General features: G+C 39.3%; 1 long non-coding RNA gene across 1 annotated transcript; it reads right to left on the bottom strand.

The window, feature by feature from the left end:
* Positions 1–3,429: 3,429 nt before the first annotated feature.
* LOC115149692 (uncharacterized) lies at positions 3,430–14,099 on the bottom strand. Its single transcript, XR_003866946.1, has 2 exons — positions 13,733–14,099; positions 3,430–3,629 (listed from the first exon to the last, which is right to left on the bottom strand). It is a non-coding gene; the product is annotated as an uncharacterized LOC115149692 (long non-coding RNA).
* Between the last annotated feature and the right edge of the window lie 10,667 nt (positions 14,100–24,766).

Below are 24,766 nucleotides of genomic sequence, written 5' to 3'. Positions count from 1 at the left end.
TACATTTCTCCAGTGTGTCAGCGAGCTCCTTCTGGTTCATTTTCCTCAGGACGTGCAGTGTGATCTTCAGAGCCCCCTCTCTGGCACTGCTCTCCTGCTTCTCATCTTCAGCATCCACCACTTCCTCATCCTGCTTCTGACTCTCAAAGCCTTCTGGGAGTTCTGGACTAAGAATCCTCTTGAACATCTTCAGCTCGTTCTTCACAAATGTCATCATTTTCTCTTCAAGCAACTGAAATAAATAAAGTAAATCAGTTTAGCAAGAGAAGAAATGCTTTCTCATTAACACAATAATGAATGATTGACAGATCAACTTAGTTGAGGTAAACAAAAACAAATGTGCAATAAAGGACCACATACACTGAATATGGAGTCCAGGTCTGTTTGATGACTCTGGGAAGACTGACCACTGAGAATCTCTGACTCTGATCTCTCCTGTTGGTTTCTGTGGACAAAACATGAAATTACAGTACACACACACACACACACACACACACACACACACACACACACACACACACACACACACACACACACACACACACACACACACACACACACACACACACACACACAGGGAGGGAACGTTGTGTTTGTTTAATATTGTTTTAGGACTATGAAAATGGAATAAAGGATTTGCCTATGGATTATGAAAACAACAAAAAGAAATGTATTAATTATTACATCTCTCACAGACAAGGATTTGTTTAAAATCTATCACTTGATGGTTTCATTTCAGAGACAAAAATCATGTTTTTTTATGCAAAATGCTATATATCTCCCTCACTCTCAAATGTGACCGAACGGCTCAATTTGGTAATTAACTAAATAACTACATATATAGTGATTTTGGTTTATGTCTGTTTAATTGTTTGTTATGGTATAAGTTCTTATTTTATGATTGTAAGTGATAAAATTAACTAGTAATTCTCAGTAATTACTACTTTAGTAAGGAATAACACATTTTTTCAGCACTACTGCAGTTGCTAAATAATTCCAATAGATGGTAACATAAGACCACAATGATATTTCAGAATATAAGTTTAGTTTTCTCCCTGGATACACCACCACTCCCCACGCTTCCTGCAGAACCCCTGCAGTACCTCCGCAGACCCCGGATTGAGAACCCCTGATTTAGCAGATGCTCTTAACCAGAGAGATTTACAGTAACTGCATTCACCTTAAGATAGCTACTTATTTAGGAAATAAACTTAATTAATTATTCATAAAATTGTTATCTCACCTCTTAGCTTTGGTGTCATGTCCCCCAGAGAGATGCATGTTATAGGCAGGAACCCCCTCCTCTCTCTCCCCAGAGAGACTCATTTTAGAGCACTGACGTCCTAAACAGAGATCCAGCATGTTGGTTGTGGTTAACACAGTAACAACTAAACAGAGATCCAGCATGTTGGTTGTGGTTAACACAGTGACAACTAAACAGAGATCCAGCATGTTGGTTGTGGTTAACACAGTAACAACTAAACAAAGATCCAGCATGTTGGTTGTGGTTAACACAGTGACAACTAAACAGAGATCCAGCATGTTGGTTGTGGTTAACACAGTGACAACTAAACAGAGATCCAACATGTTGGTTGTGGTTAACACAGTAACAACTAATTATTGATTGTCAATTGTTCTCATTTATTCATTATCTCTCTTTGAAATAAAACATTTACTAACAGACATAGAAACAGTCAGGTGATTTAATGCATCACATGAACATGTTGTTGTGACATTTAATCTCCATGGTAACTGTCAATAATAATAATAATAAGTCACTGTTTGTTAAGGTAGTTATAGACAGAACAACAACAACAATAATAATAATAATAATAATAATAATAATAATAAGTCACTGTTTGTTAAGGTAGTTATAGACAGAACAACAACAATAATAATAATAATAATAATAATAATAATAATAATAAGTCACTGTTTGTTAAGGTAGTTATAGACAGAACAACAACAATAACAATAATAATAATAATAATAATAATAATAATAATAATAAGTCACTGTTTGTTAAGGTAGTTATAGACAGAACAACAACAATAATAATAATAATAATAATAATAATAATAATAATAATAATAATAAGTCACTGTTTGTTAAGGTAGTTATAGACAGTACAGCAACAATAATAATAATAATAATAATAATAATAACAAGTCACTGTTAAGGTAGTTATAGACAGCACAGCAATAATAATAATAATAACAATAATAATAATAATAAGTCACTGTTTGTTAAGGTAGTTATAGACAGAACAACAACAACAATAATAATAATAATAATAATAATAATAATAATAATAATAATAAGTCACTGTTTGTTAAGGTAGTTATAGACAGTACAGCAACAATAACAATAACAATAACAACAATAATAATAATAATAATAATAATAATAATAATAATAATAATAACAAGTCACTGTTTGTTAAGGTAGTTATAGACAGTACAGCAACACAAGGCCATGTCTCACACGTATTTGTATTCACTAACAGTAGGCTATTTATTGTCTTTCAATCTGTTCTTTTCTAAACGTATCTGAGAATGTAGACAGAAGGGCTAAAACGGACATGATTGATCTGAGGAGGAAATTGTTGATCCATTCAGAAAGGTTTTATGCATCAAGTGAGAGATGTTATATTATGTAAAGTAGACTAGGTTATAATGTATAGTAGTGGGTTGTTAGTGATATGCAGATCAAGGTCTATACCTCGGCTATAGCCTACATATCATAGATGACCAGTCTAAACCTGTTCAGATCAACATAACGTTATAGTCCTACCAGTAGCAGGACAGAGAATGTACTGTATATAACCTACATATCATAGATGACCAGTCTAAACCTGTTCAGATCAATATAACGTTATAGTCCTACCAGTAGCAGGACAGAGAATGTACTGTATATAACCTACATATCATAGATGACCAGTCTAAACCTGTTCAGATCAACATAACGTTATAGTCCTACCAGTAGCAGGACAGAGAATGTACTGTATATAACCTATATATCATAGATGACCAGCCTAAACCTGTTCAGATCAACATAATGTTATAGTCCTACCAGTAGCAGGACAGAGAATGTACTGTATATAACCTACATATCATAGATGACCAGTCTAAACCTGTTCAGATCAACATAATGTTATAGTCCTACCAGTAGCAGAACAGAGAATGTACTGTATATAACCTACATATCATAGATGACCAGTCTAAACCTGTTCAGATCAACATAATGTTATAGGCCTACCAGTAGCAGGACAGAGAATGTACTGTATATAACCTACATATCATAGATGACCAGTCTAAACCTGTTCAGATCAGTTCACAGAGACCATCAGGTTTGTCGGCATGATAAGTGATCATAGCCTTATAATAGTGTGTAGGTAGTCTAGACCAACTGTACGAGAGTCTGCCCGTCTTTCCTACATACCAACACATTTATTCAATGTTACCGAGAAATATGTGCCACAGTTTCAACAGCCATTTTTGTAACTGCGTAGACAACACACTTACTTTCACGTTCATATGAGGAAATCACAAAACTTCTGACAGTCACTGGTGCAGCCGCCTGTTTTCTTGCAGATGAAGTAGCTTTCACAGGCAACTCATTCAACCAGCCTTAACAACAGTAAATACAAGATGTCAAATGGTCAAAAGTGAATCTCAATAAAGCCATATACATTAGAGAGGGGTATATTGCTGCAGATGTTGGATCTTAATTTGAGCCAGTTTGCTACACCAGGAAAATAATCCTGCAGAAACAGGACATTTGAATTATTGTGTGGATTATAATTAATGAACAGTTTAAAAATGGAAAAGTGGAATTTATCATCTTCAGAAACCTTTTCTAAAGTTTAATTACACTCAAATACACTACAAGTTTAGTTTTTCTGCAACAGGGTGATCAAATTAAGATCCTACATCTGTACAGAGTTTATGTCTTTATCTGAAAAGGGCAGTTTGAGTTATTAGCAATAACATTGCAACTGTCAGCTGATGTAAACCTCTGCGATTGGATGTTATAGACCCCCATACATATCCCTATGTACAATTATGTGTACAGATGTAGGATCTTAATTTGATCACCCCCCACTACAGAAGAACTTTCCAGCAATGCAGGAAATGTAAAACTTGTAGTGTATTTGAGGTTTAAAAAGGCTTCTGAAGTTTGTAATTTCCACTTAGAAATTTCAGACTTGAGTTTTCCTTACGAAAAATGTAGTAACCCCTACAAAAATGTCCATTAATTATAATCCACATAATAATTCACATTTCCTGTTGCTGCAGGAATATTTTCCTGCTGTAGTAAACTGACTCAAATTAAGATCCTACATCTGTATGTGCAAATGTACTTGGCGAATAAAGGTGATTGTGATTCTACAAAGGTTGAGTCTCTAGATTCCCTTGCTGCTCTGGAGAAATAATGAAATGGTTGTCATGTTGATTTCAACAGGGACCTGGTTACCTCCCAACTCTGATGTCATTTGTTACATTTCACCCTGTTGATAAAGGCAGCTACAAGGATGAACCCAGAACACAACTCTACATCAACACTCACTGATATTATCCTGAAGTCCTTTCACTCATATTGTGGTGTCTCTTCTTTTAACAGATAGTCTATGATATTAATATTGTAGCAAACAGTGGTGCAGGGCAGTGAACCCAAGTCGCTGGTGAACAAGGAAAACACCCGATCCATCGCACAAATAGGGTTAAACCAGTATTTATTTATTTATTTATTTTACTAGGCAAGTCAGTTAAGAACAAATTCTTATTTTCAATGATGGCTTAGGAACAGTGGGTTAACTGCCTTGTTCAGGGGTAAACAACTGATTTTTACCTTGTCAGCTCAGGGATTTGATCTTGCAGCCTTTCGGTTACTAACCCAACGCTCTAACGAACCACTAGAGTGTTGGAGCGCAGCTGCCTGCCGCCCCAAGTAGGATTAACCCAGTATCAGTATCAATAGGGTTAACCCAGTATCAGTATCAATAGTGTTAACCCAGTATCAGTATCTATAGTGTTAACCCAGTATCAGTATCAATAGTGTTAACCCAGTATCAGTATTAATAGGGTTAACCCAGTATCAGTATCAATAGGGTTAACCCAGTATCAGTATCAATAGGGTTAACCCAGTATCAGTATCAATAGGGTTAACCCAGTATCTGTATTAATAGGGTTAACCCAGTATCAGTATCAATAGTGTTAACCCAGTATCAGTATCAATAGGGTTAACCCAGTATCAGTATCAATAGGGTTAACCCAGTATCAGTATAAATAGGGTTAACCCAGTATCAGTATCAATAGTGTTAACCCAGTATCAGTATCAATAGGGTTAACCCAGTATCAGTATCAATAGTGTTAACCCAGTATCAGTATAAATAGGGTTAACCCAGTATCAGTATTAATAGTGTTAACCCAGTATCAGTATCAATAGGGTTAACCCAGTATCAGTATCAATAGTGTTAACCCAGTATCAGTATCAATAGTGTTAACCCAGTATCAGTATAAATAGGGTTAACCCAGTATCAGTATCAATAGTGTTAACCCAGTATCAGTATTAATAGTGTTAACCCAGTATCAGTATCAATAGGGTTAACCCAGTATCAGTATCAATAGTGTTAACCCAGTATCAGTATCAATAGTGTTAACCCAGTATCAGTATCAATAGGGTTAACCCAGTATCAGTATCAATAGGGTTAACCCAGTATCAGTATCAATAGGGTTAACCCAGTATCAGTATAAATAGGGTTAACCCAGTATCAGTATCAATAGTGTTAACCCAGTATCAGTATAAATAGGGTTAACCCAGTATCAGTATCAATAGGGTTAACCCAGTATCAGTATCAATAGGGTTAACCCAGTATCAGTATCAATAGTGTTAACCCAGTATCAGTATAAATAGGGTTAACCCAGTATCAGTATTAATAGTGTTAACCCAGTATCAGTATCAATAGGGTTAACCCAGTATCAGTATCAATAGTGTTAACCCAGTATCAGTATCAATAGTGTTAACCCAGTATCAGTATAAATAGGGTTAACCCAGTATCAGTATCAATAGTGTTAACCCAGTATCAGTATAAATAGGGTTAACCCTGTATCAGTATCTATAGGGTTAACCCAGTATCAGTATAAATAGGGTTAACCCAGTATCAGTATCAATAGTGTTAACCCAGTATCAGTATTAATAGGGTTAACCCAGTATCAGTATCAATAGTGTTAACCTAGTATCAGTATCAATAGGGTTAACCCAGTATCAGTATCAATAGGGTTAACCCAGTATCAGTATCAATAGTGTTAACCCAGTATCAGTATCAATAGGGTTAACCCAGTATCAGTATTAATAGGGTTAACCCAGTATCAGTATCAATAGGGTTAACCCAGTATCAGTATCAATAGGGTTAACCCAGTATCAGTATAAATAGGGTTAACCCAGTATCAGTATCAATAGTGTTAACCCAGTATCAGTATTAATAGGGTTAACCCAGTATCAGTATCAATAGGGTTAACCCAGTATCAGTATCAATAGGGTTAACCCAGTATCAGTATCAATAGGGTTAACCCAGTATCAGTATAAATAGGGTTAACCCAGTATCAGTATTAATAGGGTTAACCCAGTATCAGTATTAATAGTGTTAACCCAGTATCAGTATCAATAGTGTTAACCCAGCATCAGTATCAATAGGGTTAACCCAGTATCAGTATCAATAGTGTTAACCTAGTATCAGTATCAATAGTGTTAAACCAGTATCAGTATTAATAGTGTTAACCCAGTATCAGTATTAATAGTGTTAACCCAGTATCAGTATCAATAGGGTTAACCCAGTATCAGTATTAATAGTGTTAACCCAGTATCAGTATTAATAGTGTTAACCCAGTATCAGTATTAATAGTGTTAACCCAGTATCAGTATTAATAGTGTTAACCCAGTATCAGTATTAATAGGGTTAACCCAGTATCAGTATCAATAGTGTTAACCCAGTATCAGTATGAATAGGGTTAACCCAGTATCAGTATCAATAGTGTTAACCCAGTATCAGTATCAATAGTGTTAACCCAGTATCAGTATCAATAGTGTTAACCCAGTATCAGTATCAATAGGGTTAACCCAGTATCAGTATCAATAGGGTTAACCCAGTATCAGTATCAATAGGGCTAACCCAGTATCAGTATAAATAGGGTTAACCCAGTATCAGTATTAATAGTGTTAACCCAGTATCGGTATCAATAGTGTTAACCCAGTATCAGTATAAATAGGGTTAACCCAGTATCAGTATCAATAGTGTTAACCCAGTATCAGTATTAATAGTGTTAACCCAGTATCAGTATCAATAGGGTTAACCCAGTATCAGTATCAATAGGGTTAACCCAGTATCAGTATCAATAGGGTTAACCCAGTATCAGTATCAATAGGGTTAACCTAGTATCAGTATTAATAGTGTTAACCCAGTATCAGTATCAATAGGGTTAACCCAGTATCAGTATCAATAGTGTTAACCCAGTATCAGTATCAATAGTGTTAACCCAGTATCAGTATCAATAGTGTTAACCCAGTATCAGTATCAATAGTGTTAACCCAGTATCAGTATCAATAGTGTTAACCCAGTATCAGTATCAATAGTGTTAACCCAGTATCAGTATCAATAGTGTTAACCCAGTATCAGTGTTAATAGTGTTAACCCAGTATCAGTATCAATAGGGTTAACCCAGTATCAGTATCAATAGTGTTAACCCAGTATCAGTATTAATAGTGTTAACCCAGTATCAGTATTAATAGGGTTAATCCAGTATCAGTATCAATAGGGTTAACCCAGTATCAGTATCAATAGTGTTAACCCAGTATCAGTATTAATAGTGTTAACCCAGTATCAGTATCAATAGTGTTAACCCAGTATCAGTATCAATAGTGTTAACCCAGTATCAGTATCTATAGTGTTAACCCAGTATCAGTATTAATAGGGTTAACCCAGTATCAGTATCAATAGTGTTAACCCAGTATCAGTATTAATAGGGTTAACCCAGTATCAGTGTTAATAGTGTTAACCCAGTATCAGTATTAATAGTGTTAACCCAGTATCAGTATCAATAGTGTTAACCTAGTATCAGTATCAATAGGGTTAACCCAGTATCAGTATCAATAGTGTTAACCCAGTATCAGTATAAATAGGGTTAACCCATTATCAGTATCAATAGGGTTAACCCAGTATCAGTATCAATAGGGTTAACCCAGTATCAGTATCAATAGGGTTAACCCAGTATCAGTATCAATAGTGTTAACCCAGTATCAGTATCAATAGTGTTAACCCAGTATCAGTATCAATAGGGTTAACCCAGTATCAGTATCAATAGGGTTAACCCAGTATCAGTATCAATAGTGTTAACCCAGTATCAGTGTTAATAGGGTTAACCCAGTATCAGTATCAATAGTGTTAACCCAGTATCAGTATCAGTAGGGTTAACCCAGTATCAGTATCAATAGGGTTAACACAGTATCAGTATTAATAGTGTTAACCCAGCATCAGTATAAATAGGGTTAACACAGTATCAGTGCTAATTAGTCCCGTGCTTCGACTACTCAGACCCCTCCCACATCCGGTCCATGCATTCTGATGACCTCACAGACACCATACCACTTTTGACACCAATGTAGCAAACAGCTGGGCAGGGAAGTGAACCCAGGTCTCACATGTAAAAGGCCAACAACCTACGCATCGCGCCATTGGCACCAATTGGGTCACTTGGTTGGAATTGTGAAGTGGCTCAATTACATTATCACATGAAATGTAGAGGATCACTACACTATAGAGGAACTATGATATAATTACATTATCATATGAAATGTAGCGGATCACTACATTATAGTGGAACTATGATATAATTACATTATCATATGAAATGTAGAGGATCACTGCACTATAGAGGAACTATGATATTATTACATTATCATATGAAATGTAGAGGATCACTGCACTATAGTGGAACTATGATACAATTACATTATCATATGACATGTTAAATGTAGAAGTATAATATCTGAATATTGATATATTGAATTTGACTTGACCACGTCCAGTCTGCTCCATTTATATGATTAAACTGACACCAACCTGTCTCAGTAGTAGTAGACTGTTAGGAGTGTTTTACTGTCATTCACTATACTAACATTACACCAACCTGTCTCAGTAGTAGTAGACTGTTAGGAGGGTTTTACTGTCATTCGCTATACTAACATTACACCAACCTGTCTCAGTAGTAGTAGACTGTTAGGAGGGTTTTACTGTCCTTCACTATACTAACATTACACCAACCTGTCTCAGTAGTAGTAGACTGTTAGGAGGGTTTTACTGTCATTCACTATACTAACATTACACCAACCTGTCTCAGTAGTAGTAGACTGTTAGGAGGGTTTTACTGTCCTTCACTATACTAACATTACACCAACCTGTCTCAGTAGTAGTAGACTGTTAGGAGTGTTTTACTGTCATTCACTATACTAACATTACACCAACCTGTCTCAGTAGTAGTAGACTGTTAGGAGGGTTTTACTGTCATTCGCTATACTAACATTACACCAACCTGTCTCAGTAGTAGTAGACTGTTAGGAGGGTTTTACTGTCCTTCACTATACTAACATTACACCAACCTGTCTCAGTAGTAGTAGACTGTTAGGAGTGTTTTACTGTCATTCACTATACTAACATTACACCAACCTGTCTCAGTAGTAGTAGACTGTTAGGAGTGTTTTAATGTCATTCACTATACTAACATTACACCAACCTGTCTCAGTAGTAGACTGTTAGGAGGGTTTAACTGTCATTCACTATACTAACATTACACCAACCTGTCTCAGTAGTAGTAGACTGTTAGGAGTGTTTTACTGTCATTCACTATACTAACATTACATCAACCTGTCTCAGTAGTAGTAGACTGTTAGGAGTGTTTTACTGTCATTCACTATACTAACATTACACCAACCTGTCTCAGTAGTAGTAGACTGTTAGGAGGGTTTTACTGTCATTCACTATACTAACATTACACCAACCTGTCTCAGTAGTAGTAGACTGTTAGGAGGGTTTTACTGTCATTCACTATACTAACATTACACCAACCTGTCTCAGTAGTAGTAGACTGTTAGGAGGGTTTTACTGTCATTCACTATACTAACATTACACCAACCTGTCTCAGTAGTAGTAGACTGTTAGGAGGGTTTTACTGTCATTCACTATACTAACATTACACCAACCTGTCTCAGTAGTAGTAGACTGTTAGGAGTGTTTTACTGTCATTCACTATACTAACATTACACCAACCTGTCTCAGTAGTAGTAGACTGTTAGGAGAGTTTTACTGTCATTCACTATACTAACATTACACCAACCTGTCTCAGTAGTAGTAGACTGTTAGGAGTGTTTTACTGTCATTCACTATACTAACATTACACCAACCTGTCTCAGTAGTAGTAGACTGTTAGGAGTGTTTTACTGTCCTTCACTATACTAACATTACACCAACCTGTCTCAGTAGTAGTAGACTGTTAGGAGGGTTTTACTGTCATTCACTATACTAACATTACACCAACCTGTCTCAGTAGTAGTAGACTGTTAGGAGGGTTTTACTGTCATTCACTATACTAACATTACACCAACCTGTCTCAGTAGTAGTAGACTGTTAGGAGTGTTTTACTGTCATTCACTATACTAACATTACACCAACCTGTCTCAGTAGTAGTAGACTGTTAGGAGAGTTTTACTGTCATTCACTATACTAACATTACACCAACCTGTCTCAGTAGTAGTAGACTGTTAGGAGTTTTTTACTGTCATTCACTATACTAACATTACACCAACCTGTCTCAGTAGTAGTAGACTGTTAGGAGTGTTTTACTGTCCTTCACTATACTAACATTACACCAACCTGTCTCAGTAGAATTAGACTGTTAGGAGGGTTTTACTGTCATTCACTATACTAACATTACACCAACCTGTCTCAGTAGTAGTAGACTGTTAGGAGGGTTTTACTGTCATTCACTATACTAACATTACACCAACCTGTCTCAGTAGTAGTAGACTGTTAGGAGGGTTTTACTGTCCTTCACTATACTAACATTACACCAACCTGTCTCAGTAGTAGTAGACTGTTAGGAGGGTTTTAATGTCATTCACTATACTAACATTACACCAACCTGTCTCAGTAGTAGTAGACTGTTAGGAGTGTTTTACTGTCATTCACTATACTAACATTACACCAACCTGTCTCAGTAGTAGTAGACTGTTAGGAGTGTTTTACTGTCATTCACTATACTAACATTACACCAACCTGTCTCAGTAGTAGTAGACTGTTAGGAGGGTTTTACTGTCATTCACTATACTAACATTACACCAACCTGTCTCAGTAGTAGTAGACTGTTAGGAGGGTTTTACTGTCCTTCACTATACTAACATTACACCAACCTGTCTCAGTAGTAGTAGACTGTTAGGAGTGTTTTACTGTCATTCACTATACTAACATTACACCAACCTGTCTCAGTAGTAGTAGACTGTTAGGAGGGTTTAACTGTCATTCACTATACTAACATTACACCAACCTGTCTCAGTAGTAGTAGACTGTTAGGAGGGTTTTACTGTCATTCACTATACTAACATTACACCAACCTGTCTCAGTAGTAGTAGACTGTTAGGAGGGTTTTAATGTCATTCACTATACTAACATTACACCAACCTGTCTCAGTAGTAGTAGACTGTTAGGAGTGTTTTACTGTCATTCACTATACTAACATTACACCAACCTGTCTCAGTAGTAGACTGTTAGGAGTGTTTTACTGTCATTCACTATACTAACATTACACCAACCTGTCTCAGTAGTAGTAGACTGTTAGGAGTGTTTTACTGTCATTCACTATACTAACATTACACCAACCTGTCTCAGTAGTAGTAGACTGTTAGGAGGGTTTTACTGTCATTCACTATACTAACATTACACCAACCTGTCTCAGTAGTAGTAGACTGTTAGGAGGGTTTTACTGTCATTCACTATACTAACATTACACCAACCTGTCTCAGTAGTAGTAGACTGTTAGGAGGGTTTTACTGTCATTCACTATACTAACATTACACCAACCTGTCTCAGTAGTAGTAGACTGTTAGGAGGGTTTTACTGTCATTCACTATACTAACATTACACCAACCTGTCTCAGTAGTAGTAGACTGTTAGGAGGGTTTTACTGTCATTCACTATACTAACATTACACCAACCTGTCTCAGTAGTAGACTGTTAGGAGTGTTTTACTGTCCTTCACTATACTAACATTACACCAACCTGTCTCAGTAGTAGTAGACTGTTAGGAGGGTTTTACTGTCATTCACTATACTAACATTACACCAACCTGTCTCAGTAGTAGTAGACTGTTAGGAGGGTTTTACTGTCATTCACTATACTAACATTACACCAACCTGTCTCAGTAGTAGTAGACTGTTAGGAGGGTTTTACTGTCCTTCACTATACTAACATTACACCAACCTGTCTCAGTAGATTTTTTCTGTTCTGTTCTGTATATTCTGATGGGTGAGGTCTGAGCTGGAATGTGAAGCTAACTGAAGCTGGCTATTTTTAGAAAACCAGTATATCAAGCCTGTATCATAGTTTACCCCTCAGGCTACGTTCAGGTTTCAGCAAGAGGCAGGTATCAACATGCCGAGTCGTAGGCGACAACCTGGGTTGTATTCATTAGTTTTCTCCACAGCCAACAGTTTTAAGATGTTAAATAAAACATAAACCGTTTACTCTAAACGCTGTACAATGTGACCTAAACGGTTTCTGTTGCCAAACGTTTTGCTACGGTGGGCACTAATGAATACACACAACCTGTTTTGAGGAAGTGTAAGTTGTTCTTAGGCTCTCGAACAATATTTATTTGTCTCTCTTTCACACAACATACCTTCCTGAGTGAAAAGAGTTAACTGTAGATTATAAAGAGAACATGTTTGTTTGTTGCTTGTTGTGTTTTAAGCCTGTTTCGAGAAGACAAATCTATAGACCTATGACACAGAACACTCTTAGAATAAAGGGTTCCAAACGGGTCCTCCGGCCGTCCCCATAGGAGAACGCTTTTGGGTTCCAGGTAGAACCCTTCTGGCTTCCATGTAGAACCCTCTGGAAAGGGTTCTTCACGGAACCCAGAAGTGTTCTACCTAGTACCAAAAAGGGTTCTAAAAAGGGTTCTCCTATGGCGACAGCCAAAGAACCCTTTTAGATTGTAGATAGTGTAGGAGCGATCACCCTGGGGCACACAGATGGGCACAGAACGAATTCACCCCACGCATCTAATTTATATCGAAAACATTTTAAGGAGAGTAGGACTATTATAACACTGTCCACCAAAAATATCATCAACTATATGTATACACATAACAATATCACCAACTATATGAATACACACAACAATACCATCAACTATATTAATACACACAACAATATCATCAACTATATTAATACACACAACAATATCATCAACTATATTAATACACACAACAATATCATCAACTATATTAATACACACAACAATATCATCATCTATATTAATACACACAACAATACCATCAACTATATGAATACACACAACAATATCATCAACTATATTAATACACATAACAATATCATCAACTATATGAATACACATAACAATATCACCAACTATATTAATATACACAACAATTGTCGTCTTACCTTTTGTCTCTCAATAGAAACAGAGTCTGAATGATCATTCGGTCGTCGAAAGTTGCTTTTGTTTGCTCTGCTCATTTACATATCAGGTTCTACCTGTTCTCTCTCCGAGTCCCTCTCTCTTTACAGCTCTTACAATGAGCCTTGGCAAACATTCTACAACTGTCTGGAAGTCTATTGGAGGGATGGTGGTGTTCTATTGTGTTGAGACCTGGTGACTGAGACGGCCGTGGCATATTGTGAAACACCAGCAAGTTCAGCAGTCTTCATCACTGAAGCTCCTGCCAATCGTGCCCCAACAATCACCAATCGTTAAGCTCTTCCCGAGCAGGGTCACAGTCTCACCTGGTAGCAGCTCCTCTCTCTCCCCAGGGGTAACACCTCCTCTCTCCCCAGGGGTAGCAGCTCCTCTCTCTCCCCAGGGGTAGCAGCTCCTGTCTCCCCAGGAGTAGCAGCTCCTCTCTCCCCAGGGGTAGCAGCTCCTCTCTCCCCAGGGGTAGCAGCTCTTCTCTCCCCAGGGGTAGCAGCTTCTCTCTCCCCAGGGGTAGCAGCTCCTCTCTCCCCAGGGGTAGCAGCTCCTCTCTTACCCCAGGGGTAGCAGCTTCTCTCTCCCCAGGGGTAGCAGCTTCTCTCTCCCCAGGGGTAGCAGCTCCTCTCTCCCCAGGGTTAGCAGCTTCTCTCTCCCCAGGGGTGGCAGCTTCTCTCTCCCCAGGGGTAGCAGCTCCTCTCCCTCCAGGGGTAGCAGCTTCTCTCTCCCCTAGGATGTGAAGACATTGGTGGCTTAGCCCATAGCCAGTAGGGTGGTCCGGGACGGAATTTCAACAGCTAAAACCATGAATACAACACCAGTGTATTGCCAAAAATCACTCAAGAACTTTAAACATAGACTCTGACCTGTCTAATGAGCTAAACTGATTAAAGAATCCCACAGCACCTAAACTCTCTCTCACTCTCACTCTCTCTCTCTCTCTCTCTCTCTCTCTCTCTCTCTCTCTCTCTCTCTCTCTCTCTCTCTCTCTCTCTCTCTCTCTCTCTCTCTCTCTCACACAGACTCACAAACAGTGCAGTAATTAGAACCCCTATAGCAGCTATTAGTAATACAGTCTACTGTACACTCCCCTCCTCTGCCTCTCTCCATCACTTTCTCTGTGTCGTCTGTTGCTGTCTCTGTGTCTTGTCTGGTGTCTCTCTCCATCATATCCTATTCTTCTGTTGATGTCTCTGTGTCTTGGCTGGTGTCTCTCTCCATCACCAGAATAATTCGTGAAGGTTAGGCCTACTACAATACAACATTCAAAACATGAAAACACAACTACATAACTAGCCTGTTCAACCTCTCTTTCGTATCGTCTGAGATCGCTAAAGACTGGAAAGATGCCGCGGTCATCCCCCTCTTCAAAGGGGGTGACACTCTAGGCCCAAACTGTTAAAGACCTATATCTATCCTACCCTGCCTTTCAAAAGTCTTCGAAAGACAAGTTAATAAACAGATCACCGACCATCTCGAATCCCACCGTACCTTCTCCGCTATGCAATCTGGTTTCAGAGCTGATCATGGGTGCACCTCAGCCACGCGCAAGGTCCTTAACGATATCATAACCGCCATTGATAAAAGACAGTACTGTGCAGCCGTATTCATCGACCTGGCCAAGGCTTTCGACTCTGGCAATCACCACATTCTTATCAGCAGACTCAACAGCCTTGGTTTCTCAAATGATTGCCTCTCCTGGTTCACCAACTACTTCTCTGATAGAGTTCTGTGTGTCAAATCGGAGGGCCTTGTTGTCCGGACCTCTGGCAGTCTCTATGGGGGTGCCACAGGGCTCAATTCTCGGGCCGATTCTTTTCTCTGTATACATCAATGATGTCGCTCTTGCTGCTGGTGAGTCTCTGATCCACCTCTACGCAGACGACACCATTCTATATACTTCTGGCCCTTCTTTGGACACTGTGTTAACTAACCTCCAGATGAGCTTCAATGCCACACAACACTCCTTCCGTGGCCTCCAACTGCTCTTAAATGCAAGTAAAAGTAAATGCATGCTCTTCAACCGATCGCTGCCTGCACCTGCCCGCCCATCAAGCATCACTACTCTGGATGGTTCTGACTTAGAAAATGTGGACAACTACAAATACCTATGTGTCTGGTTAGACTGTAAACTCTCCTTCCAGACTCACATTAAGCATCTCCAATCCAAAATTAAATCTAGAATCGGCGTCCTATTTCACAACAAAGCCTCCTTCACTCATGCTGCCAAACATACCCTTGTAAAACTGACTATCCTGCCAATCCTTGACTTCGGCTATGTCATTTACAAAATAGCCTCCAACACTCTACTCAGTAAATTGGATGTAGTCTATCACAGTGCCATCCGTTTTGTCACCAAAGCCCGATATACCATCCATCCCTGCGACCTGTATGCTCTCGTTGGCTGGTCCTCGCTTCATATTCGTCGCTAAACCCACTGGCTCTAGGTCATCTATAAGCCTTTGCTAGGTAAAGCCACGCCTTATCTCAGCTCACTGGTCACAATAGCAACAATCGCCTGTAGAACGCGCTCCAGCAGGTATATCTCACTGGTCACCCCCAAAGCCAATTCCTCATTTGGCCACCTTTCCTTCCAGTTCCCTGCTGCCAATGACTGGAACGAACTGCAAAATCACTTAAGCTGGAGACTCATATCTCTCTCATTAACTTCAAGCATCAGCTGTCAGAGCAGCTTACAGATCATTGCACCTGTACATAGCCCATCTGTAAATTGCCCAACCAACTACCTCATCCCCATTTTGTTATTTTTTGTATCCTTTGCACCCCAGTATCTCTACTTGCACATTCATCTTCTGCACATCTATCGCTCCAGTGTTTAATTGCCAAATTGTAATTATTTCTCCACTCTGGCCTATTTATTGCCTTACCTCCCTAATCTTACTACATTTGCACACACTGTATATAGACTTTCTATTGGGTTATTGACTGTACGTTGGTTTGTCATAAACTTCGTCGTCTGAAGAGGAAAAATCATCGGACCAATATGCAGCGGGTATATTGCTCATCTTCGTATTTATTGAAGGTAAACACACTCAAACAAAATAACGACGATAACAGCCCAGTAAGGTGCACAGACTAAACCGGAAACAACCAACCACAAACACAAGTGAAAACGAACACACTAAATATGGCCTCCAATTAGAGACAACAACCACCAACTTCCTCTAATTGGAGGTCATTGAAAAAACACATCATAGAAAGAGAAACCTAGAATAAACATAGAAATAGAAAATATAGAACATACATCAAAACCCTGAAACACACAAAACTAACACCCCCTGCCACGTCCTGACCAAACTACAACAACAAATAACCCCTTATACTGGTCAGGACATGACATTTATCCCATGTGTAACTCTGTGTTGTTTCTGTCGCACTGCTTTGCTTTATCTTGGCCAGGTTGCAGTTGTAAATGAGAACTTGTTCTCAACTGGCCACCAGGTGAAATAAAGGTACATAAAATAAGAAATAACACAGAACTCTCAACTAGTTCCATCAAACAGAAAAACAACAAGAAAGCTGAATAAACACATTCAGATGTCTAGATATTGCACTTTTCTTTTGCGTTTTAAGGGTCATAGTGTCACGTCCTGACCAGTAGAAGGGGTTATTTGTTATTGTAGTTTGGTCAGGACTTGGCAGGGGCTATTTGTTTTATGTGGTTTGGGTTGGTTGTGTTAGTTGTAGGGTGTTTGATTTAGTATTCTGGGTTTTGGGCACTGTTCTATGTTTATGTATTTCTATGTTCAGTCTAGTTCTTTGTATTTCTATGTTTAGTTAATTGGGGGTTGGTCCACTTTAACCTACGACAACCGTGACACATAGGTCAGATACAGTGGTCATGGTTGATATGCATGGACTAAAAAACAAACGAAACCATTTTTCTCAGATTCACTGTTTGTGTAGACTGCTCCTTGTCTTTTCTAGGGCAGTAGTTCAGGTGGCTGTTTGCTCTTAGTCTGCCTCCTGTCTCTCCTATCATCATAGACAGTTGTGGAAAAAGTACCCAATTGTCATACCTGAGTAAAAGTAAAAAAATATTTGGTTCTAAATATACTTAAGTATGAAAAGTAAAATTAAAAGTATAAATCGTTTCAAATTCCTTCTATTAATTAAGAAAATCAGGTGTCACCATTATCTTGTTTTTAAAATGTATGGATAGGGGGCACATACCAAAACGAAGATGTAATTTACAAAAGATGCATTTGTGTTTCCTGACTCCGCCAGATCAGAGGCAGTAGAGATGACCATGTGTTGTCTTGATAAGTGAATTAGACCATTTTCCTGTCCTGTCTAAGCATTCAAAATGTAACGAGTACTTTTGGGTGTCAGGTAAAATGTATAGATTAAAAAGTATATTATTTTCTTTGGGAATGTAGTGATGTAAAATTATCAAAATATAAATTCAAAAGTAAAGTACAGATACCCCCCAAAAAAAGACTTATGTAGTACTTTATAATATTTTTACTGAAGTACTTTACACCACTGGCCATGGGTACACCTTCCTGAAAACAATGACTCCATACTTTGCTGAAACCTGTTCTGCCAGTTCATGTCCTTAAAGACTAGAATGTTCCATTGTGGTTACCCAAAGAGATGACAAGATAGTTCACACATTCATCATCCAGGGTTACTGTCAAACATATATGTTACATTTCTGGTTGGTCCATAACTTGTTTCCTGCTTGTAGCAGGCCGTGTTAACAGGAATCCTTTTCTCTAACTAGAAGTCATGTGATTTCATGAGAATATTTTTCTGCAGTGAGAATGTAATGCAAGTCAAGGTGTCCCTGGATGAATGTCAACAAGATTTACAAACAGCATTATTACATTAACTGTTGTACTAAAAAAAATCAATGCTGTCATTTTCTTTATGTTGGTTAAATTTTAAAACGTTTGATTGTCACAGACACCAGATAGATGCAAAGAAATGTGTTGTTTTACAGGGTCAGCCATAGTAGTACGGCGCCCCTGGAGCAAATTACGTGTAAGTGCCTTGCTTAAGGGCACCAACAGATTTTTACCTTGACGGCTCAGGTATTCAAACCAGCAACATTTCAGTTACTGACCCACCACTCTAACCACTAGTCTATCTGACCATACCAGTTACTGACCCACCACTCTAACCACTAGTCTACCTGACCATACCAGTTACTGACCCACCACTCTAACCACTAGTCTATCTGACCATACCAGTTACTGACCCACCACTCTAACCACTAGTCTATCTGACCAGACCAGTTACTGACTCACCACTCTAACCACTAGTCTATCTGACCATACCAGGTACTGACCCACCACTCTAACCACTAGTCTATCTGACCATACCAGTTACTGACCCACCACTCTAACCACTAGTCTATCTGACCATACCAGTTACTGACCCACCACTCTAACCACTAGTCTATCTGACCATACCAGTTACTGACCTACCACTCTAACCACTAGTCTATCTGACCATACCAGTTACTGACCCACCACTCTAACCACTAGTCTATCTGACCATACCAGTTACTGACCCACCACTCTAACCACTAGTCTACCTGACCATACCAGTTACTGACCCACCACACTAACCACTAGTCTATCTGACCATACCAGTTACTGACCCACCACTCTAACCACTAGTCTATCTGACTATACCAGTTACTGACCTACCACTCTAACCACTAGTCTATCTGACCATACCAGTTACTGACCCACCACTCTAACCACTAGTCTATCTGACCATACCAGTTACTGACCCACCACTCTAACCACTAGTCTATCTGACTATACCAGTTACTGACCCACCACTCTAACCACTAGTCTATCTGACCATACCAGTTACTGACCCACCACTCTAACCACTAGTCTATCTGACTATACCAGTTACTGACCCACCACTCTAACCACTAGTCTATCTGACCAGACCAGTTACTGACCCACCACTCTAACCACTAGTCTACTTTGAGCACTTGCCTTGGGCCTCCATTGAGTCTCCATGTGTCAAGCAGTACAGAGAAACCCCCTCTAGATGACAGCAGAGGCTCTTGGATCTACCCTGTCTATCCACCAGTTTAGTGACCTTGTTCCATCAATATGTCCATACTACTTCACAACCCATTTGAGGTCTTGACCAGCAATGTCCCATTGGGCTCAACCAAGCCCAGAGTGAGGTTCTAGAAAGAGGACTGACTTTCATACCAACTCCTAAACAGGTGGACTGCCTTTCATACCAACTCCTAAACAGGTGGACTGACTTTCATACCAACTCCTAAACAGGTGGACTGACTTTCATACCAACTCCTAAACAGGTGGACTGACTTTCATACCAACTCCTAAACATGTGGACTGACTTTCATACCAACTCCTAAACAGGTGGACTGACTTTCATACCAACTCCTAAAAAGGTGGACTGACTTTCATACCAACTCCTATACAGGTGGACTGACTTTCATACCAACTCCTAAACAGGTGGACTGCCTTTCATGCCAGCTCCTAAACAGGTGGACTGACTTTCATGCCAACTCCTAAACAGGTGGACTGGGAGGAGCTCCAGAGGGGATCTACACGTCTATCATAGTAGATTGAAGTTATCAGATCATTGTGAATATGAAACAGATTTTTCTCAGATACTACTTCCAAACCCCTCACATTGGGAACCTCATTTGGAGTCAGAAACTATACAGACTCTTATACGTAGGGATGTGGCTTCCTTTTCACAATTCAGAACCAGACCTTTTTTATCAGCTTAACCTTACAAATGGTTAAAAATCAAGCTCTAGAAATATAGTGATTAAACCAGCAGATAAGGGGCTCAGATTGTTGTAATGGATAAAGTGAATATCTTCTTGAAGCCAATAGATAGACTGATGTTAAACACTATGTTCCATTGTCCCACTCAACAACAACCGGAAAACACAAAGATTAATCCAGGAGATAAACTGTATGAGGATAAGTACATTACAGATAAACAGATGGTCTGTCTTTTTGGGCCAGATTCTCCAAGGCCTAGGCAGTTTTACTTACTGCCTAAAATACATATCTCCTGAGACGTGGGCGGTTCCCTGCAGCTGACCAATAGGAAGTGATTGTGTCTCAGAGACGTGGGCGGTTCCCTGCAGCTGACCAATTGGAAGTGATTGTGTCTCAGAGACGTGGGTGGTTCCCTGCGGCTGACCAATAGGAAGTGATTGTGTCTCAGAGACGTGGGCGGTTCCCTGCGGCTGACCAATAGGAAGTGATTGTGTCTCAGAGACATGGGTGGTTCCCTGCAGATGACCAATAGTAAATGATTGTGTCTCAGAGACGTGGGCGGTTCCCTGCGGCTGACCAATAGGAAGTGATTGTGTCTCAGAGACGTGGGCGGTGCCCTGCGGCTGACCAATAGGAAGTGATTGTGTCACAGAATCTTACTGTATTGCTGAATATATAGACTTTTATTGCTGAATATATAGACTTTTATATCAACCCTCTATCCCAGAAACACCCAGCTATGTTCAGGATACTGATGAATGAAGGGTTTATTACTATTGTAGTACTGACTTTAATATCAACCCTCTATCCCAGAAACACCCAGCTATGTTCAGGATACTGATGAATGAAGGGTTTATTACTGTTGTAGTACTGACTTTAATATCAACCCTCTATCCCAGAAACACCCAGCTATGTTCAGGATACTGATGAATGAAGGGTTTATTACTATTGTAGTACTGACTTTAATATCAACCCTCTATCCCAGAAACACCCAGCTATGTTCAGGATACTGATGAATGAAGGGTTTATTACTATTGTATTACTGACTTTAATATCAACCCTCTATCCCAGAAACACCCAGCTATGTTCAGGGTACTGATGAATGAAGGGTTTATTACTATTGTAGTACTGACTTTAATATCAACCCTCTATCCCAGAAACACCCAGCTATGTTCAGGGTACTGATGAATGAAGGGTTTATTACTATTGTAGTACTGACTTTAATATCAACCCTTTATCCCAGAAACACCCAGCTATGTTCAGGATACTGATGAATGAAGGGTTTATTACTATTGTAGTACTGACTTTAATATCAACCCTTTATCCCAGAAACACCCAGCTATGTTCAGGATACTGATGAATGAAGGGTTTATTACTATTGTAGTACTGACTTTAATATCAACCCTCTATCCCAGAAACACCCAGCTATGTTCAGGGTACTGATGAATGAAGGGTTTATTACTATTGTAGTACTGACTTTAATATCAACCCTCTATCCCAGAAACACCCAGCTATGTTCAGGGTACTGATGAATGAAGGGTTTATTACTATTGTAGTTCTGACTTTAATATCAACCCTCTATCCCAGAAACACCCAGCTATGTTCAGGGTACTGATGAATGAAGGGTTTATTACTATTGTAGTACTGACTTTAATATCAACCCTCTATCCCAGAAACACCCAGCTATGTTCAGGGTACTGATGAATGAAGGGTTTATTACTATTGTAGTACTGACTTTAATATCAACCCTCTACCCCAGAAACACCCAGCTATGTTCAGGGTACTGATGAATGAAGGGTTTATTACTATTGTAGTACTGACTTTAATATCAACCCTCTATCCCAGAAACACCCAGCTATGTTCAGGATACTGATGAATGAAGGGTTTATTACTATTGTAGTACTGACTTTAATATCAACCCTCTATCCCAGAACCACCCAGCTATGTTCAGGATACTGATGAATGAAGGGTTTATTACTATTGTAGTACTGACTTTAATATCAACCCTCTATCCCAGAAACACCCAGCTATGTTCAGGATACTGATGAATGAAGGGTTTATTACTATTGTAGTTCTGACTTTAATATCAACCCTCTATCCCAGAAACACCCAGCTATGTTCAGGGTACTGATGAATGAAGGGTTTATTACTATTGTAGTACTGACTTTAATATCAACCCTCTATCCCAGAAACACCCAGCTATGTTCAGGGTACTGATGAATGAAGGGTTTATTACTATTGTAGTACTGACTTTAATATCAACCCTCTATCCCAGAAACACCCAGCTATGTTCAGGATACTGATGAATGAAGGGTTTATTACTATTGTAGTACTGACTTTAATATCAACCCTCTATCCCAGAAACACCCAGCTATGTTCAGGATACTGATGAATGAAGGGTTTATTACTATTGTAGTACTGACTTTAATATCAACCCTCTATCCCAGAAACACCCAGCTATGTTCAGGATACTGATGAATGAAGGGTTTATTACTATTGTAGTACTGACTTTAATATCAACCCTCTATCCCAGAAACACCCAGCTATGTTCAGGGTACTGATGAATGAAGGGTTTATTACTATTGTAGTACTGACTTTAATATCAACCCTCTATCCCAGAAACACCCAGCTATGTTCAGGGTACTGATGAATGAAGGGTTTATTACTATTGTAGTACTGACTTTAATATCAACCCTCTATCCCAGAAACACCCAGCTATGTTCAGGGTACTGATGAATGAAGGGTTTATTACTATTGTAGTACTGACTTTAATATCAACCCTCTATCCCAGAAACACCCAGCTATGTTCAGGATACTGATGAATGAAGGGTTTATTACTATTGTAGTACTAATATCAGCCTGTTATTAGTCTGTTATTAGTGTTTGTTTTGGTTCACCTTCTTTGTCCATTTAAATAAAAGAAGATGAGTGCACATTTCCCCGCTGCGTCTTGGTCCGCTTTAACCTACGACAACCGTGACACATAGGTCAGATCAGTGGTCATGGTTGATATGCATGGACTAAAAAACAAACTTGAAACCATTTTTCTCAGATTCACTGTGTGTGTAGACTGCTCCTTGTCTTTTCTAGGGCAGTAGTTCAGGTGGCTGTGTGTGTAGATGCTGTTTGTCTTTGTAGGACAGTAGTTCAGGTGGCTGTTTGTGTAGACTGCTCCTTGTCTTTGTAGGACAGTAGTTCAGGTGGCTGTGTGTGTAGATGCTGTTTGTCTTTGTAGGGCAGTAGTTCAGGTGGCTGTTTGTGTAGATGCTCCTTGTCTTTCTAGGGCAGTAGTTCAGGTGGCTGTTTGTGTAGATGCTGTTTGTCTTTGTAGGGCAGTAGTTCAGGTGGCTGTTTGTGTAGACTGCTCCTTGTCTTTGTAGGGCAGTAGTTCAGGTGGCTGTTTGTGTAGATGCTGTTTGTCTTTGTAGGACAGTAGTTCAGGTGGCTGTTTGTGTAGATGCTGTTTGTCTTTGTAGGGCAGTAGTTCAGGTGGCTGTTTGTGTAGATGCTGTTTGTCTTTGTAGGACAGTAGTTCAGGTGGCTGTGTGTGTAGATGCTGTTTGTCTTTCTAGGGCAGTAGTTCAGGTGGCTGTTTGTGTAGATGCTCCTTGTCTTTGTAGGACAGTAGTTCAGGTGGCTGTTTGTGTAGATGCTCCTTGTCTTTGTAGGGCAGTAGTTCAGGTGGCTGTTTGTGTAGACTGCTCCTTGTCTTTTCTAGGGCAGTAGTTCAGGTGGCTGTTTGTGTAGATGCTGTTTGTCTTTCTAGGGCAGTAGTTCAGGTGGCTGTTTGTGTAGACTGCTCCTTGTCTTTGTAGGGCAGTAGTTCAGGTGGCTGTTTGTGTAGATGCTGTTTGTATTTGTAGGGCAGTAGTTCAGGTGGCTGTTTGTGTAGACTGCTCCTTGTCTTTGTGGGACAGTAGTTCAGGTGGCTGTTTGTGTAGATGCTGTTTGTCTTTGTAGAGCAGTAGTTCAGGTGGCTGTTTGTGTAGATGCTGTTTGTCTTTGTAGGACAGTAGTTCAGGTGGCTGTTTGTGTAGATGCTGTTTGTCTTTGTAGGACAGTAGTTCAGGTGGCTACCCTTGCTCTTAGTCTGCCTCCTGTCTCTCCTATCACCATGGTCGCACCTTCCTGAAAACAATGACTCCATACTTTGCTGAAACCTGTTCTGCCAGTTCATGTCCTTGAAGACTAGAATGTTCCATTGTGGTTACCCAAAGAGATGACAAGAGAGTTCACACATTCATCATCCAG

Source organism: Salmo trutta, chromosome 15 (assembly GCF_901001165.1).
Source record: "Salmo trutta chromosome 15, fSalTru1.1, whole genome shotgun sequence".
NCBI classification, from domain to species: Eukaryota; Metazoa; Chordata; class Actinopteri; order Salmoniformes; family Salmonidae; genus Salmo; species Salmo trutta.
The sequence above is the reverse complement of the archived record's forward strand: the minus strand, read 5'-3'. Positions and strand labels throughout refer to the sequence as shown.